The following is a 20,254-nucleotide window of genomic DNA, read 5'->3' as shown; positions in this document are numbered from 1 at the left end:
CTGCTGTGTGGCGAGAGAGAGGCGGAGAACGCTTTTCATTGCCAAGAGGATTAACCTGTCTGACTTGGTTAACTTCGGTTTAAAGCTGGTGTTGTTACAACCATAACAGTACAGCAGCACATATCGAAAGTCCCACTGAGCACATGTGTGTAAATTCATCTTGAGTGATCACTTGATGCTGGAACCAGTTTTCCTGCATTCATTTCAATAGATCCTTCCAAACAAAAGACACAGATTTGCACTTGGCCACACAGCCGTAGAAGAAAACAGTTGAGGCTGTTTGCATACTGCACACAAAATGCTAATGAAACGGCTAGAAACCAACGCAACAATGATGCTGCAGGGACTGGTGATATCATGGTAATACTGTATGCAGACTAACGCACGTCTGACCACTTCTGAAAGTGACCCAAGAGTTCAGATCCTTTGTGTCCTCTGGGTGTCCTGGGATGGCTTCACACTTGTGTTTATTGTAATACTAAGTGTAGGCTAGCACACATCCTGCAGCCTTTTAATGATTACACAAGTTACAAACGTTTAAGTTTCTGTTTAGTGAGTTCAAATATTCTTCGCAACCAGAAAAGCTGAAGACAATCTCAAACTTAAGATCTTCTGCATACTTTCAAAATAAAAGAACACTTTGAAGCATGCAGTTAGAAGAAATATTTGATCATTTCTTCCCAAAATGAGTTTGTCTTCCCTACATCCTCCACCCAAACAAACTCTTGCATCAGCCACCACCTGAGAGCACAATGCCTTCCAGCAATGCACTCTGCAGAAACTCTGACTCTTACAGTAACAAGTAAACCGATGTGCTGCAACTACTAAAGTGAAGCTTTTGCTCTGAAAAAAATTGTTTGGATAAAATTACCTTTCTTTTCCAGATAACAAGTAAACAGCTTTTCCTTTAAATCAGCATGTTAAGGTTGGTAGATTAATACATATACACAGTATGAACCACATTCTTAAAGCAAAGCAGACATACTCACTTGATCCAAAATTCCCTTAAAGAGGATCCTCTGATTGTTGCTTAATTTTCTATTTGAATATTTTTTTCCGAGACAGATGATAGACAAGTGTACGCGTGAGAAGCTGCAGCTCTTTCTATCTCAGGTGAAGGAGAAGGCTTTTAAAATAGAGGAGGGAGGGCCTCGATCAACCAATGAGGACACTCAGTTCCCTCAGGCCCTCCTTCTTTGAGCACCCTCAAAACGTCCCCAATACACACACACACACGCACACGCACACCACACCACACCACACCACACACACACACACACACACACACACACACACACACACACACACACACACACACACACACCACAGCAGACCTACTTGGCTTAATCGAAAGGGGGGCCAATGGCAGAGATACATGTAGGTAGTAGGCACACCCAAAAACTATATATAATTGGGTATTGAGAATAACTTTTATTAATTCAAAGGAAACTCTGATTGTTTCGTCACTGAACTGTCTCCTTTGAACCTACACACACCAACACAAATGTTTGCACACGCACAGATGCCCAAGAGTGCAGCGGGCACCTGTCCGTGGTTTCAGGGGAGGCTGTGCCGCCCACCGACCAATCAGAGGGCAGCGTTGGGACATGTTGCCTTGCCCAAGGTCATGTTAGGGATGAGTTTGTTTTTTTATCTCCACTTTGTAATGCTGTCCTTAAAAAGGAACACACACACACCAACATGTGAGGGTCCAACTGCAACACAGCAGCTCAGAAACCGGTTAAATTCCAAGTGTAAATCCTGCGTATGCCTATGACAGATTTACAGCAATAAAACGAAAAAGAAAGGTGGTAACTTTGATCTTTAGTGTCCTCGCTTTAATTAAATATTTTTGTGGGCACACCCCAACATCAACACACGATAAATTGTACTGCATCAAAGCTTTTTTAAAGATCACTAATGAGGAAATAATGGACCAAACCTGCATTCTGCTATGGCCTATGGCCAGCTATAGCCTACGATCTCAAAATTACATCACTCTGTCCGTCCCCTCAGTACGCACAGTGCTTGGGAAAAAAGCCATATCACACTCTGCCCCCTCGACCTGGAACACACTTCAGCAGGGACTTAAGCTGACCAGTTTGATACCCATCACGGATTTTAAACTAATTTTAAAAAAGCTGGAGAAATCATCTGTGGGTGTTTGCACCTGCTATATCTGACTGCTGTATGGATTTCAATGACTACTTTTTTTACGATGTTGTATTTTAGTGTTGCCTCTGTGTTTAGTGTCCTGTCTGTCTGTAACTTTGTGTGGTAGTGTTACCACTGACAGGTCTCTCTTGCAAATGAGACCTTGTGTCTCAATGAGATTTTACACCTGTATAAATAAAGGCTAAATAAAAAATAATAATAATATTGCTTGTGACTGCAGTTTTTTAATTTAAAAGAGCTACTTAAGTTGTAGGAAAATAATAATAAAAATAACACAAGGCTGATTTCTTACAATACATGCAAACATAACAGCTAGTAGAGCATGGTGTATTGGTATTGCTGGTTTTAAACTAACTTAAAACCCATCCCCCGAAAAAGAAATCACTCTTTTGTTAGAGCTTAATTATGTGGGTGTAGGTCATTGAGGGGAAAAAGTGAAGCCACTAAATAGCTGTCACATATTTATTAAGTAATCCCTACAGAAAACAACAGTGCCAAGTGAAAGTCAAATTCCCACAACAGTCAGTTTTCCTTAAATGACATGGCAGTCCTTTAAGTGTGTGTGAGGCTTCACACACACACACTTAGCCAATCACCTGTGACTACAAAGCTGTCCCTGAGCTGTCCTGCTACATACCAAACAGGGTCAGGGTTAACATGAGGAGTTGGGGCCCCACAAAGTAACTGAGCTCTCCACACACACATGAAAACAAAACATGAGATCTTTGTTTGTACAAAAACACACTGCATCAACTGTACACGTGAAGATCAGTTTAATTAAGTATCCATGATTTGGTCACCTAGGGTTGGAAAACTTTTAATATCGATTCATCTTCAGATTCTTTCCTAGATTAATTTATCATTAGTTTGTTGTCAGAGAAAGGTGAAAAATTGTCATTTCCAGTTTCTCTAAGTTCTTTAAATATGTTGTTTGTCAGTTAATAGAAAGAGACTCAATCTTCTAATCCATTAGTCAACATAAGGTCATCAATTTCTTTAGTCACGACAACCCCAGTTCCATTTGATGATCAAACCTGATGAAGTCACTTCACCAGGAAGTCTGTGATATACTAAGTGGAATATCACTCATGGACATTTATCAAGCAGGGACGAGAGGGCACTGGACCGTCTGTTTGGGAACAAATGCCTTACTAAACTTTGTGTGAATATTTTGTTTAAGTGTATTCTTCTAGATGTTTACTAGTTCAAGGTCTGTCTGGACAATAATTCAATATTACATTGAGTTTAGCAAATGTTGTAGGACTGAACCACTGCCGGACGATTAGAAGATTGACAGAAAATATATAATTGTTTTAGTAAAAAACCTGTTATGGTCACATTTGTAGTATTGATGAGAAAAAAAAATTGCTTTTATCTCGTCTCGTGAGGATAAATTGATTATATTGTGGGTTTTTGGGCAGTTGGTCTTGGAGAAATTTGAAGACGTCTGCTTAGGAGGTGGCCACTAGGGCTGCAACAAACGACTAATTTGATAATCGATTATTCGGATCGTTAAGGTTTTAACTGTACTACTACTTTTATCGATCCGGTCTTTTAACGGTACTCTTAACGGTTCTTTTGAAAACAAATAAGGTAAACTAACTAAACAAATTGTTAACACAATTAACATTGCTTTTTATTTAAATTAAATAAATAATATTTCACATAAAAAGAAACAACAATGTTTTAACAAATCATATTAAATAATCTGATGACAGAACTGTAAACAGAATAGCTGAAACTTTAACAAAATAAATAACTCAGTTACCTCTAATCATTAACCCATGTTTGTATCATTGAGTTAACTCTGTGTGTTGCTGCTAGCATACATAATACCTGACGTGCAGTGGCGACTGGTCATTAGGGGCAGGTGGGGCACAGCCCCACCTAGTGTCAGCAGAAAGTATTACACATAATGATTACAAAAAATGGAAAGAGATGCAAAAAAAGAAATTAAAAAATATATAAAATATATTTTAAGGTCATGTTTAATCATCTGATTCGTCTGTACATTGCTGTTTTAGTCTGTGTTCTTCTAATTAGTGTCTACAGTGCCGTTTTGAGCCATGTGGGACAAAACCTGATCATGCCCCACCCTTTCACTGTCAAAGTGAACGGTGACTGTAAAAACTACACTGCGCATGCTCAGAGTATTTTTCAATGTAATGTGTGTGGCAAAAAAAAAAACACCATAGGGGCACAGAGCTGCCATCCCCACCATACGTCATCTCACATCATTCAGAGCTGATTGGCTGTAAGTACGTGTGCCGCGAAAAGTGTGGTGTGTGAAGAGCATGGATGTATAATAAGAGGAGACGAGAGCTGCAGTGACGCGTCCTAAAACCAGGAAGTAAGCTGCAAAAAAGCAATGAGGTTTCTCTATAGGATTTTAGAAAATAGCTTGAAATAAGATCTGTGGGAAACATACCTGTTAGATAAATGCACGTTTTGTTCAGCCGGATAATATCCACATGTCTACCCTACTTTTATAATTTTCGAATCATAAATCTATCGATTAGATTTATGATAGACTTTTGAAACTACAAGAAGATAAGGAGGACTTTTACAAAAAAGTTATAGAATTTTTTGTCCAGAAGGATAGGCAAATGGACTTCATCTTCAAGTCAAGGTAAGACCGCAATTCTTTGAAAATGGGATCTTACTTAGAGAGAACAATTCAATATTTAAATGATGAAATTACATTTTTTGGGTATCCTTTTGTTGAACTGTCTGTTTAAAATTAATCGAAGCATCAGACAAAAAAAGCTTTTGAAAATAATATTATATTTTGGTTTAGGTCAAAATATAATATTTGTAAACCTGAAGAGTCAGTGCCAGTGCCTCACCAGCCATGAACCTCACTGCACGTCACTGCAGAAGCTTATATATAGACATCTAAGTTTTTTGTGCCCCACCACTTTTGTACATATAAAAACGCCACTGCTGACGTGGAAACGTTACTCGTGGATGGGGTTATAGAGCTAGAAAGACAGTCGAAAACGGTGCATTTCTCCGTTTGAATGTGGTGCACTTTTGCTAAATGTTTAGACAAAATGCTCGTGTTACCACCCTTAGATACTAAACTCTTATTGCACTTTTGGCAACGAGCATTGTCCACATCGAGACGGGTAAAGTTTAACCACACCTTCGAGCGCTTCCCTCCGTCGCGTGTGTTAGTGATGTGTCGGTCGCGATCGAGCCGATTCTTTTGAACGGCTCTTTGGTACGAACGAAGGGAACCGAGTCGTACTTGGTGAGAGCCGTTCTTTTTATCGTTCAATCGTCGGTCCACACTCACTGCCTGTCAAAATACACTTGCCTTTTAAAAAGCTTGATTTTGTTCCCCAAACGTATTCTGTGAAGACCCGCCCCTACTCTGATTGGTAGGTTTCAGCACGAGGAGTGAGATGGGACTTAACGGAATACGCACAAGAGAGAAGTCATAACAAGTGGTAGCCTACAGGACAGGTAGACGACGTGTTTTTCGGATAGAAATTGAGAAAAATGAGAAAAAGCAGCAGCATTTAGATGCACTTCAACCAAAACCCAGGCAGTGATAAAGCGGAATGTTCTAATATTAACCTCTTAAGCACGGCGGTCCCCCCATTGGACCCCTCCCACCGTTTTGTTTTCGAGATAATGTCTCAGGGCTTCTTAACATTTATGAAACTATTAATGTGTAGCACCAGATTAACGGGAAGAATCTCAGCTAACTGAAGATATGAACCATTTTTACCAAAACAAAACAAGTCTCATAAGAAGCGTCTAAATGACCCCTGAGCGAAAAAATTCTAACGCACTGCGGCACACAATTCAAGATAAAATACCCTTATTACTTATCGTAGCTGCACATACAATATAGCCGATTAAAGCTGAGACTCCACTGATTATTTAGGTATAGTATCATCACTGAGCGATCCTAAATTGCGACAGGGGAAGCAAACACAGACATCACAACAGTACCTTTACGGAGCTTTTACGGCAGATCGTCTCACCGTAGCTGTCAATTAGGCCAAAAGACGTGTTCAATGGCATTAAAACGAAAAAAAAAAAATCTACAACTGTTGATCCATAGGTTGATAATGTACCTGTGCCTTTAAAAAAATTATTTATAATCCATAATTCCATTTTTTATGTAAAAATCGGAGCGGAAAAGTTAGCTGCTAATGGTAGCCACCAGAGTGTATGCCGCTTCCGGTTTTGGTAACGCGTCACTCTCACTCCTTATTTGTTAACGTGTTGGTGTGTATATAACTTTCCCTCGATTCCATTGGCTCTAGCGGTTATAAAGAGATTTCATTCATCAAAATCGAGCAAGGGGGGCCAGAGATAGGTCAAATCCACCCAAATGACCCCAGAAGTGGGGGTTTTTGGCTAAATCTCTCTAAAAAGGTCAAATTTCACTTGTTTTGCATCAATCTTGATACAGGGTACTTATTATATGTTGTACTTTGGATTCCTAAAGCTTTTAGTCTACTAACCCATCATCCAAGGGTAGTTTTCACTATCTGTAAAAAATAATTTTTGGACGGACACTATAATTTACAGTTTTTTTACTATGTAAAATCTGAATTTTCTTTAAAATAAAAAACATCTATATTGATTCTGACTTTTCTAAATCCAACTCACAGGTTTATCATTACTTTGAGAAAAAAGATGATTAATTTAACCCTTTTAGAAGGGAAGATATGGTCCTTTGTTCTGGGAATGTCATTTTCGAGCCTGAGACCTGAAAAACAGGCTCAGGGCTTAAGAGGTTGCGTGAATTTCATTCAAGGCAAGGCAAATGTATTTACTTAACACATACATAGGGTAAATTCAAAGTAGTACATTCACTGACATGAATATGGCGCCACCCTGTGTCATGTTTACAATGCAGATTATTGACATTAGGTCTGGCAATACAGTCAATCATTATCCTGGTGATTATTATAAACCGGCTCCCTTCAAAGAGCCATAATTCCCATCACTAGTGTGTGTGTGTGTTGCATGGAAGTTGCAGAGCGTGTGTGTAAACTGCCCCGCCCCCTCGCACACAGACAGGGGAGAAATCTCTCGTCTGGATTGGAAAGATCGAAAATACATCATTTTGTAGTCTTATTGCATATTAGAAACGGAGTTGGCGACACTAAGACTGCGATATAATGTTTATGTAGCAATAATACATATGAAATATATGTTTTAAATGTCTCCAGTACTGATAAAAAGACCGATAACGTTGGAGCTTAACTGCCTGTGAAACACACGTGATGACGTCACCAACGAATCGACGACTGAATTAGTTGCCAACTAATTTGGTCATCGATTTTAATCGATTAAGTCGATTAGTTGTTGCACCCCTAGTGGGCACAATAAAAGGAACATTAAAGGGTTATAGACCAAAATGAATATGTATCATAATAATTTGCATTTGAATCAGTTTTTTGTTGGATATTTCTATCAATATCTTTAAAAGGTCATGAATGACATTTATATATTTCACATGCATTTATTTCCCAATGTCTAGGTGTGACCTCTTTTCTGTTCCACCCTGTTTGTCACTATTTTTATTGCTGATGCTGCTCTGTGATTTATTTTTTATTTTAACCTTCCCTGTAAATGTTGGTCAATGCTACCCAACCCAAAGTATTTTGGTAAAACGCTGTCATCTTTCTCTGAATCTGAAGAACCAGAAATCCTTTAGTCATCATGGTGGACATGTGCATTGTTTGTGACAGCAAAGGAGACTTCCTGATGTGGGAGTGGGAATGGGGTAACCTTTGTAGGAGGAGAACACAGTGTTGACATCAGCTGGTAAACATAAGGTCAAGCGGGATGTTTCCGCCATGGATCTATGGGTTGTTAACCTCCACTTTGTGACGAAAACATCTCTACCGTGACACCGTGGACTATTAAGGTTTTTCCTCTGGTTGTTTGAACCAATAAATCCATTTCGTCACACACACACTTTCATCAATCAACCTGTACCTTTGTAAAGGCAGCCGAACGCCCAACTTCTCTGAGGTTAATGATCTGTCAGGGATTATTATGAGCTGGAATTTGAAAGCCTCTAAATTAAGCCTATACCTCGAAACCCCATGTGAGCGGCTGCAAATACCACACAGAGTCTGCTGGTAAATCATTGGCCACATAGTATATATGTATACGCTAAACTAAAAGACAACTGTTTTTGGACTATCTTAAAAGAGCAAGTCACATTGAAATGCATGTTTGGATTTAACATAATAAATGAAAAATTCTTGGATTGTAAGGCTGACTTTTTTTAAATGTCACGGGTCCAAGACAACAGATATTTCCGTCCCCTGCGTGTAAATGTATCAGCAGTATGTACGTGTTGCAAGAATGCGACCGCTATATGGTCTTACACATGATATAACACAAAGTCATACTATTTGTAGAAATGCGTCCAACACTCGTTGACATTTACATTGAGATCCTTACTTATAAAACAACAGTCATTACATTTTGCTTTTTCCAACTAGCTAGGTCTTAAAGAACAAACTTGACTTGTTTAAACACACGTCACAGGAGAGGCAAATTGCAACCACAGTCCTTCCATGGAAACCACAAAGCTAATGTAATGAAGCTGTTTGGAGGAAGGGATGTAGTTGTTAGAAAACAACAACCAAGCATCACTAGGAAACTCAACTGAGCTTAAGCGCTGTTCAGGGGGGAAGATGGACCATAGGTCAACAGGATGTTCCTAAAAATCTCAAACTTTCCTAATACATTATGTTCACTTTAGGCAAACATACAGCCAAATCACAGTTTTTTGGGACATTTAATAATACTAAACATCTTTGATTATGTAGTTTACATATCCCCCTGGCATTCATCTACACATAAAACCTAAACAATTATTAATACACTATGTGGTAAAGCTGAACTCACATTGAGCATGTATGCATCACTGTTAGCATGCTACTTAGCCACACTAGTTAGCCGATGTCTATAGCCACCTGACTTGTTTACTGTCATCAGTTCTTCTTTAGCTAAATCAAGGCTGGGCTAATTGTGTAGATTAAAGTAGACTACTTTCTTGGACAGAATTTCAAATGACACTCTCAGTATGTGAGGCTGTAGGTCAGGGGTGGGGAACCTTTTTCCTCTCAAGGGCCATTTCAATTTACAACATCCACCGAGGGCCGTACAAATGATTGAATTCAACCTCTGCTTAAAAATACGAAAATCACAGCCCATTCATTTTGCCTTTCTTTCATGCTGTGCAAAGAAAAAGCAACCTCTTAATCCAGATATCTCACCATGACTCACGCATGCATGCACGTGCACTGTTGTGGCATGACCACCAAAACAGAAAGATATGGACACCAGATGTGTGCAAATGTATTTAGTTTCCTATCCATGTGAACATGATTTAAGTGGGGGGGGACCTAACCTCCTCTAGGGGGGTCCGGGGGCATTAAAATGTTGAAGTTAAAAGCATCAGTCTGGTGCACTTTGAGAGCAACATGAAGAGATCTATGGATACATCTCTCAACACCCATATGAAACAGAACTGTAAACAGATTTATTTTTCTTTATGGATATTTTACAAATCACTCTCCTTTCAAACTGTATTCTTATTTATTAATAACAACTTTTTTTTACTGTCATATAGTATTTTATACCTGTTTACTTTATTCTCTTATTTCTTTACAACTATAATGATCCTATAAAGATGTGCTTCTACCTCACTGGTTGGAGAAAAAGCTTCTTATATTCGTTAGCATAGCTAGCTAACCAACAAAGTTATTGACTGTATGATCAGTATGACAGATGAACAGATCGCCACTAGGCTTTCAACTAAAGACACAGCCACGCAACAACTGCGGCATGTGTACAGCTCCTTATGGGTACTACAATTGTTGAAGTGCTAGAGTGGCGTTCCGGTGCTCTCCGTCAGCACTACACCCCTGTCAGACGAGACATATACCACGTGATGACACGTTAGGCTCGTGTTGTGTTCAAGGACCCTGACCATGGCCAGAAAAAACAGGCACTCGCTTGTTTAATTCTTTTGCGGTCTAGATTTCTTTAATATTTATTTTTTTTGCGTGTGTTTATAAATTACCTCGAGGGCCGTATCAAATGGTCTCGCGGACCGTATACGGCCCGGAGGCCGGAGGTTCCCCACCCCTGCTGTAGGTGGTGTCCGTTATGTACAGTAGGACGGATTTACAGCTGCTCTTATGGGAGTAGTAGTGATTTAGCAGGCTACTGTACTTATACTTATAATATGTAGCACTTGAGTCTGTCTTTGGGTGACAAATGGTAGAACTACAAGCACACATCTGTGTTGAGATGCACACGCTCCTCGAGATGATCCAGCACCTCCACTTGGGAGGAATTTATTATTTGTGGCACGTTGAGACAACTCCCTCCTGCCCTCTGTGCGATTGCAACACTCTTTACACATCAGGCCAAGCTTAGTCATCTACTGTTGACATCTGCTTCCAAGGAATCCTGAGGTCCTGTTCATTCATTTCATTCTTCGGTTTAGGTTGAAACACAAAAACGTATCTTGTATATATCCATTTAGAATCATTATATTTTGTTCTGCGCTACATATAACCCTGAAATCCTCACATCCAGGCATTTACAAAAGATATTGCTATAACCTATTGTTAAGAAATGCCAGTGGTCGTAAATAACCAAATGCCTCACAACTCTTGTTTAGTTTGGGCTTTTATGAAGCTGCATATTTCTGATTCTCCAGCTTAACTCTTGACTCTAAAACCTGCATGTGCACAAGTGTTTTAGTCAGCCTATCATCAATCAACTGACAGGTTCAGTAGGTGTGTTTTATTTAGACAACGCCTTAAACACCATCTCATGTGCTTGCTTTAACCGTTTGTTCCTTTTCAACTGTAAAAACACTGTTTTGCTCTGCCGCTGTAAGTTTCCTGCCCTTTTTTTCCTTCTAAAGTGAATAACTATGCCACATTTCAATGAAAATTAAACCATTGCTAAGATATTTCAATGTGGACCAAAGTTGCCATCCCTCTTAAGTCATGCCATGGCTGAAAAAACTCATGACAGATCATTTATCCAATGCCCCCAACGCTGAGGTGATGCAAAGGAGTTTACCTATGTCAAACATTAGAGGGGCTCCACACTGTAGCACATACCGTTTGGCTAACCTAAGACAGCTACAATTTATGGATGTATGATACATGAGCAGCAGTAATAGCACTGCAGCGCTCACCAGAGACATCACAGAGTTATCGGCTCTCACCATATTTATGTTGTCGGACAGCATCTTCATATAAACGCAGTATTTCTATTGTTTTCATTTTGACAGAAGGAATCAAATTGACTGTTATACTTGGCATATCCATATCAAAGGGCCATAAATCCACAGAGGCAGCAGTTCAGGCTGTTCCATTGAAATAACAAAAATAAAACCTAAGACCTAACAGAGCTAATCTTTGTTTCTTAGCACTATCAAGTTCAATGAGAAAACTGCTAGCTTCTTTTTGCTGAAAAGTCTTTGAGTTATTCTCACAAAGCAGGCAGAAAATCACCATCAAAGAACATTAGCTTTGGTCTGAATCAGCATCTCTTAATTGATGGAAAACATTGAAACTATAATTCAAAAGGCAATTGAGGAACGGTCCATGAAAACAACATCGCACTGCAGTCAGAGCTTAAGACAAAAAACGATTTGACAAAAACTTGGATTTCAGTGCACACCATATGGCCTTCTGTAAACAAGCCTGGTGTGCGCTAACCTTGTTTGTGAACCCGCTCATCTTATCAGTATTTATTGATCTGCCTGCATGATGACGGCTGCATCTTGCTTACAAAATCTAATTCCTCTCAAGCTCAAATGTTCAGCTTCAGAAGGAGGAGGCGGTAGATACAATGACCCTCAGTATATGTGTTATTTAAAAAGCTCAGTTTGTGTTTTAATGAACCAAAATACGAAGAAAGTTCAGTATGTGCTCTTTTCCTCATATGTGCAATAGGAAAACATCACTCTCAGTGTAATGTGAGCGCACACAGCCGCTGCCTTTGTCGAAACATCTGAGTCACCTGTACCAAGATGTCATTGGCCATCGAGCATGTGAGACAGACGGCTCATTCAGCAGGCGCCACATTCACAGAATCGTTTCCATGATGGCAAACTCAAACCAGAGCGTGACAAACAATCAGCACAGAACATGGTGATATACGAGTATAGGGAGGTACAGACGCGGTATTACTTAGAACTAATCTTATTTAAAGATATCAGACGTCTGTTAACATGACCTGCCAAGCTGACATTTGTATATCCTGTAAACAAAGCATAGCAATGTATTAAAATACCGTTACTGTCATATCGTGAGTCTAAAATGACCCTTTCTACAATCTGTAGCAGAGCAAATGATCTGCAGCGCACAAGTAATAGCATCTTTATCGTTATGTAAGTAAAACATATCATTAAGGGTTATTTAATTATGCAAAATGGGTCACAAGAATGCACTCAGTCTCCTCTGTGTCTAACTAAAATGCTTTGTGGTACTCTTGAATAAAACTCATGTTGTGTTGCATCACTGACCATGAACCTGGCGTGCTCTGATTATTCAGGGGCCGTGGCACGACTTCAAATTTGACACGCCACCTTGTTGGAGGACTTACAACGAGGGACTGTTGTGAGATCACCTCCCCCTTCCTGTTCTCACTCAAGGACTCCACAGGTTTATCCTTTGCAATTGTACTCAGGATAGCTAAGATTATTCTTGTTAAAAGGCAAAGTATTAACTAATGCAAGTTGAACATAAGCTGTTGTTTAATCTTAAGATGCTCGACATAATAGAAGCAATCGTAAAACCAGTAAGAAGAAAGTGATGTATGGTGAACTAATTGCTCAAGCAGCTGCAACGACAAACATCCCTGCGTGTTTATAGGATCTTCAGCAAGACACTGAACCCCCACTGCCGACCTCTGACCACGTGGAAGGGGAGGAAATTAGGCACATTCCCTGCAAGGACATATCGTGTCACACTGGAAAAGTGGCATGGGGTTGCTTTGTAACATTTCATGTGTGCTCAAAGAACACTCCATGTCATTGAGTTATGAAATACTGTAGGTGAAAATAAGCAGCTGCTTACATTTGTAGAGTGTCACCTCCTCAGATTTCAATTGAGTGTTTTGGAAAACTGCAAAATGCTTCTCGCCTTTATGACACTATATTAGGGATCCTCAGCGTCTGCTTTGCAGCTCATTGGCTCATTCTCGCTCAAAGTTACATCAGACAGAGACAAAATTACTTCACACTTCAGCTCCGAAGCAGACACTGACCTACATGTGTCATTCAGGTCTCCTTACAGCCAATAAGGAGGGAGGATCCACACAAGCTCCACCCTGCTGACAGGGGGTCAATCTGTGCTGACATGTCCCCCCACGTGCAACCTTTAGAGGGGCACTCCACCAATTTTGCATGAAGAGTAATGGACCGTATTTGTTCTATGATCCATACAGCTCCACGCAACAATTCGGCATGATTGAGAACCAATGGTAGTTAAACTGTTCAAGCTCCATTCAGAAAAAACAAGTACTGGGTTAAAGTAAATTCTTTTTTGGTGAGAAACATAAAGAAACCTGTTAAATCTGATGTTTTCACAGCAATATAAACTATATATTTTAGAGATGATAGAGAAAAGACAGATAAATTGACACTTTTTGACACTTTCGGGCCAGAATAATAGTGTAGAGAGAATCTGATATTGTGACATCCCTGTTTAGGATCCATAAGTCAGCTTCAATTTTGACCATAATGTGACTCTTGCATATCCTCCATCTTTGTGGGAGTGCAACACTCAATGGATGGAGTGACTGTTTATATCAACTAAATTACATTAGAATTTGTACTCTGTATGCCTTTTCAAAATGGTAAGTTGCAATCAAGCAATGTGACTATGAAGTTTATTCAATAACTGACATGTGATCATCCTTGTTTTTTGCATCCATAGTTAAGCACATTTCTATAAAGAAAACTTTGCGGCATGTTACTAAAGCATCATGAGTGTGTACCAAGCTTTCACATAACCATAATCACCATGAAGGCAGATAATATTTCAAGAATACTTGAAGAGACTTGATACGTGGAAAATATTACAAAATTGGTCATGTAAGAAGGTGCATAGAGAACAGAGTGTGTTTGAAAAGGACATGCACAGTCACTGTGTGGCAACCGGGTATTTTTAGCAGTCAGAAGGGCCATGACAGAAACTGAACTCACCACTTTAACATGCCTAAACTGAGATATTCTCCTGGCTCAATTCAGTCTTTGTGTTCAGGCATGAGCAGTCACTCCGCTGTATATGGCTGGGTGTTTTTAATGCAGAGAAAGTGACAATATCACATGCAGGGAAAGCCTCCAAACATAAGGACATTTAGTAAAATACCTAATAATCTCTGTGTTACTAGTCCATTTCATTCTCAGAGGCATTACTAACAGAGAAATACTAAAAGACACAAGAAAGTAGTGCCAGGAAAACTAGTTTGTCTGGTTTATGTGTGGAAATCTGCCCATGAATCACAACTTTCTGCATGTGAAATCAAGTTGGTATAAATTCACAATTGCATTCACTATTTCCAAGCGAAGCTCTGCAGGAGCTTGAGTCATTGAATGCAGTCATAACATTATGTATTAGCACTCAGGATCCCTGCAGAACACACTCAGCATGCTACTGTCTGCTATTACATAAATACATGGCCTATATTAAACGGTAATTCATAGTTTTCCTCTGTTGGTATTTTCTCAATCATTGAATTGCTATGATGTGTGAGCTGCACACACACAATGTGAGCGGACACAAAGCAGGAGCAGTGACGCAAACTGGAAACAACAACAGGCGCCTTTGTGTTTTCTGTCAGTAAAGGCGGAAAGCAGCACAGCATGCAAACACATGCAAGTGTAGTTTTCCTTCATTATATCAACTGGTGACTGCAATGCAATCGTGTATTTAGCAGGGAAAGCAGATACTACATGATCGCCCAGCATTAAACTAATTCCCTTGTATAAATAAAGACGCGTGCTTTACGCAGCTTTATTGACTCCAGGCAACACCCTGCAGGAAGCGCTCCACACGCTGCTGCTTTTCACCCAAACAACTGCTACTTTGTGAACGTATCTGTATACATGTTTAACAAAAGAAGAACAACAAGGAGGTTTCGCAAAAACATTAAACTCACGCGCAAAACGAGCCCTTTGTTTTTGCTTGAATTGTCTAATCAGGCTGTAAAATCCTCTCAAAACCAATGAAATAAATCACCCAAGTCAAACATGGTGGTCAAAACTAAGCAGCAAATCACATGCGGGGTAGTTGAAAAAATAAAAGTAAGGAATTGATATGTAAATGTTGGGGGCTTACCTCCTGTTTCAGCGTGGCAGACAGCTGGAGCAGGCGGAGGAGGAGGCGGACTACTGAGACAAGAGTTGGAGACCCTTCCCATTTAACAAGCAAGAAACTGAGTGGAAATTTCCATCTGCCATGTGATGATGGCAACTCCTGAAGCGTCGAGTTACACCACCGAGCACTGCTGGGGGCTCCTTTCCTCCATGTGGCCCCCCCTCCAGGTGCTCTTTCAGCAGGACACTTCCCTCCCAGGAGCTGGATTACATTTTATTGACGATTTGATTGGTTTCAGAATGGTTAATTATTAATTAGACTTAATAATAATAATAAAATAAATCAAATTTTCTTAAGAAATAATAATAAAAATAATAATAATAATATTCAGTATGCATTCGTCTATGGGGTGTTTCAGATCAAAATGTTTATTTAATGATTGTGTCTAGTGAGCAGACCCACTGTTAACATTATTCTAGCAAACTGCATGTGTTATTATCAAATCTCGAATAGTGTATTTAAGTAAATTGTTGAAGAACTTGGATGCATTTCAAATTCATGCTATGTTAGCTAATCTACATTGTATAAATACAGTATAGAGGACTAATGATGAAAATATATAATTGTATTATAATTATTGATGCATTAATGTGTTCATCACTTTGATATTGCAGCTGTTAAATTATGAGTTAGTGTTTAATATTTTATGATAAAATACATCATTTTTATTGTCGATTGCATTTCCTATTATTAAACTGAAGTACAATATTTTCTTCGGAATTATAGAGTAGTAAAAGTATAAAGTAACATAAATTGGAATTACTCAAATATATCATATTGTACTTCAGTACAGTAGTAAATTCACTTAGTTACTTTCCATCGCTGCTTGTCCAACAATCATTTAATTCTTGTTTTATCCAACTATTCCAAACGTTCCCATTGAAAACAGGTAATTCCAATTTTACGAAACCCAAATAAAAGCCTTATTTTGAAGCTCTATATTCAAACGATCTGCAAAACCTCAAACAAGTACAATTCTCACAGCAGAGTAAATATAAAAGAAATGCTCCAAGCCTAAAGTTTGTTATGGTCATCCTCTAACAGAATAATCCAGATGTGTAAGTGAAAAGCTTGTTCAGTGCATCATTGATGTTTAAAACAATCTTTCAACTAAACAAAGTATTTGGTGCATGGGTGGAGGTTCTCTGTTACATCCTCCTTCTGTATTTACCCGGTAGAAAGAGGAAGTTGATTCCTGCTTGACTACCTCTGGCCACATTCTTCACCTTTCTCAATGCCAACCGGCCATCACTTCCTGTAGCTTATTGACAGCTCTCTCTCCTGTTCACAGGGTTTCCACTCCTTCAAACTCAAGAACTTTCTTTATGCCTTATTCCCTCAAATTCCATGACCCAACACGGCATAATTTAGGACATACGTTATATCTCGATAAGCCAAACCATAAGTGCTACTTAATTGGCTTCAAATAAACCAAACCTTTCCAAGTGCTATGTACAGAGCAGAAAAACCCTATTTTATTGGCCAAGGTTCAGTGGAAACTGGTGGGTTTTCAGTTTGCGACAAAAGATGTGTAGACTTTCAGTATTCCTGATATCTATAGGGAGCTTGTTCCACCATATTGGAGCTAGGATATCAAACAGGCATGCTTTTGTAGAGAGGTACCTGGGTACCACTTGCACTGAGAGAGAAGCGAGCCAATTGGCCAATGCAGAGCGAAGTGTATGGATGGATTGGACTTATGACACGGTGGGCCATACTCGTTGAAATCAGCAATTTTGTTGATTTCCGTACAATGTCATGTTTGAGTGAGCTGGCTTGAATATTGTAGTACTTTTTCCTATTTAGCGTATTAATATACTGTTGTCACACAATCAGAAACCTTTACCAGGTGGGTTTTGTAGCAGCAGCTGGTGACTGCTGAGCCAAAAAATAATATCATATCAGAAAACAAGAAGACTGTCAGTGTAAGTGGTCTCTGCTCACACATCAGAGTGAGACAGCTGTGTACGGCCCACACTTTCATGCTGTGGCACCAGTAAGCTCTCATTTTACACACAGCTGGTTGTTTTAGACCACCAAAGAGACACAAGAGAGGACACTCAGTGTTTTAGTCAAAACTGAGTGGCTGCGAGAGAACTTATGATAAAGTGTGTGGTCAGATCAATTTTTGGACTAAAGGAGTTACTGAACAGGAAGAAAATAATGCACTAGGGATGTTCATGTGTTGTGTTTCCAAAACAGAAACTCAATGCCCAGCCCCCTATCCTAATCTTAACTAGTCAAGGTAAAGTGTCTCTATTGTCACTACCATAAAGCACATGGGAGCCAAATGTTGTGTTGAAAAAGGCAAATGAATATGCCAAAAACTTGGCAGTGCCCTATAGTGACATGTCATGAGTTGTCTCATGCTCAGAATCCCATCACAGAAACTATATCATCTCACATGAGAGGCCTCCTTCAGCAGATAATGATTAAACACTGCGAAACTTTGAGAGACAATCAGGTTGAGTTTGAAGCAAGAAGGACTAAAGAGCATTTAATCTCACCCTGAAGCCCGGTGAAGTTAGCTGAAGATGGTGAAAGGCTTAAAGGTCCCATGTCATGCTTTTCCGGTTATTACCCGTCCCCTTGTGTGTTATGTAGCTTTTTATGCATGTAAACGGTCTGCAAAGTCACAAACCCTCAAAGTACACCCTGTAGCGAGTAAAACTCTAACACAGAAAAGACCTGTCTATGCTGCCCCAGAACGCCTCATTGGAGATTTCTCTTTTTCCATTTTTTCTTCCTGAGTATAGTGACGTAACGATACCCAGGTCCAAATGGACCAATCCGTGGAGCTCCTCACACACACACACTCACTCAGCCTTATATTGTTTCAGCCGCGGTACTCTGCGGAGTTTCGCCGGCACACACACTCACTCAGCCTTATCTTTTCTCAGCTGCGGCTCCGTGGATCTCCACTCACGCGTGTGTGCTCAGGCTGAGTTCCGCGGTGTCTCGCTGTCTCGCAGACCCCACGCAGCAACCAGGAAACGACACCAGTAATACAGCTCACACTGTCCGCTCCTCGAGCCTCAAAGGGCGGAGCAGCGAGCCCCGCAACATCCCACCAACACGGCACCCAGACCCCACGCAGCATTCTCATCTGATTGTCATTACTGGTGTCATTTTCTGGTTGCTAACAAACGCCATTGTAACACATAAACACTGATCTTCAGCTGTAACGGTGGTGGACTCATCAGAACAGAGTGGGCGAGCTGACCAATCAGAACACAGTGGGCTCATAGGGAGGGGGGGGCAGGAGCTCCAACAAGCCGTTTAGGACAGAGAGTGAATACACATACTATACAGAGATGCTGTATGAGAAAACCAATGTGATTTTGGAACATTGAACAATGTAAATCTATTCTAGTAGACCTCAACAATGGAATTATGATCAGTAGAAATGGCCATGACATGGGACCTTTAAAGCTTGTGAGTATGTTAGTAAAACAATATTTATAATATAATACCATTTGACCCACATGTTGAAGGAAGTAACCGAGGTGCTTTCGGCCATGTAATGTACAAGGCTCCTTTTCCTTTTTTACATTTGGTTGGCTTTATGTTAACTCCACCCAGTAGCTGCTGGTGTGTCCCCAGAAAATTCTGAATTATTTGGTGGACAAATGCAACGTAACCCTCGGCAGCCGTCCTGTCTACTCTGTTGAAATGCTGTGGGACTTGATGGCTTGGAATTGAGCATAACAACGACAAATAAAGCTTACATAGACATTCAAAGTGGAACATACCTAGAAACCTCCCATTGAGCAAACGAGTCAAACAAAAGCTCTCGTTATGTAACTGGCTCAGAAATGACACAGAGTACATTTCTGCTCTTGTTTGATTGATGGTCGAGAGGACTTACATTTACATAGAGAATTGAACCTCTCAGCCATGCTCATGGTCAGAGAGATATGCATAGTGCGACCACCCGCTGATTCCTGCATTGTAACCACATCTGTGTTTTGCTGTGGTTGAAAGTCTACTGGACAAACAGCAACAGGAGGGTGAATGCTCAGTGTGTGTTTTTGTTAAATTCAACATCTGTCTGCAGAATACAAAGTAACTCTCAACTATTGGCGGGAGAGAGAACAGACCCTGACAAAGAGCCTTCACCTTTCACAAGTGGATGTTTATCCAGATGGGTTATTTTGACCATGAGGGCAAAGACAGTCTAAGAATAGCTGAATAAACACTGAAAACGGAACCACAAAGGTTGAAGCTTTCTTTAAGAACAACAAAAAAAGTGAGTTTAAGAGTGCATGGACAGAGTCAGAGGCCTACATGAAAGCATTTCTGAACAAATGTGAATGGACAAAACACATCTTAAATTCAATATTTATATTTTCAATACAATCATCAACTTCTGTAAACTGTGGACAGCCGCAACATTGCATTTGTTTAGTGCACATGTGTCAAACTCAAGGCCTGGGGGCCAAATCAGGCCCTTGGTGGATTTAATTTCGGCCGGCAGGATAATTTCTAATTACTATTAGATCTGGCCCGCCGGTATATTTCATGCACACCTTCACTCAATCCTGAGGGTTTCCTCAGCTCAGAGCCTGACCCCAAACATTGATGAACTTGCACCCAAGATGAGATGCCAAGTATCTGGCTTGAACTAGCATCACAGAGCAGCACACTGAGTTTAAATGGATGTTTCATTCTGCACTTTCTTT

At 40.0% G+C, this 20,254-nt stretch overlaps 1 protein-coding gene across 2 annotated transcripts in view; it reads right to left on the bottom strand.

Annotated features, from left to right (window-relative positions):
- Window positions 1–15,695, bottom strand: part of slc38a4 (solute carrier family 38 member 4) — a 34,986-nt gene extending 19,291 nt beyond the window's left edge. The window contains exon 1 of one of the 2 annotated variants that reach the window (XM_034133684.1): window positions 15,534–15,695. The gene's annotated coding sequence lies outside the window, so the exon portion shown is untranslated. Of the gene's footprint in view, window positions 1–989; window positions 1,116–15,533 lie in introns of those variants that run through there. The other variant, XM_034133683.1, reaches the window with a different exon arrangement.
- Window positions 15,696–20,254: the final 4,559 nt, after the last annotated feature.

This window comes from Trematomus bernacchii, unplaced genomic scaffold (assembly GCF_902827165.1).
Source record: "Trematomus bernacchii unplaced genomic scaffold, fTreBer1.1, whole genome shotgun sequence".
In the NCBI taxonomy this organism is placed as follows: domain Eukaryota; kingdom Metazoa; phylum Chordata; class Actinopteri; order Perciformes; family Nototheniidae; genus Trematomus; species Trematomus bernacchii.
Note: the sequence above shows the minus strand (reverse complement) of the source record. Positions and strands in the feature narration are given on the sequence as shown.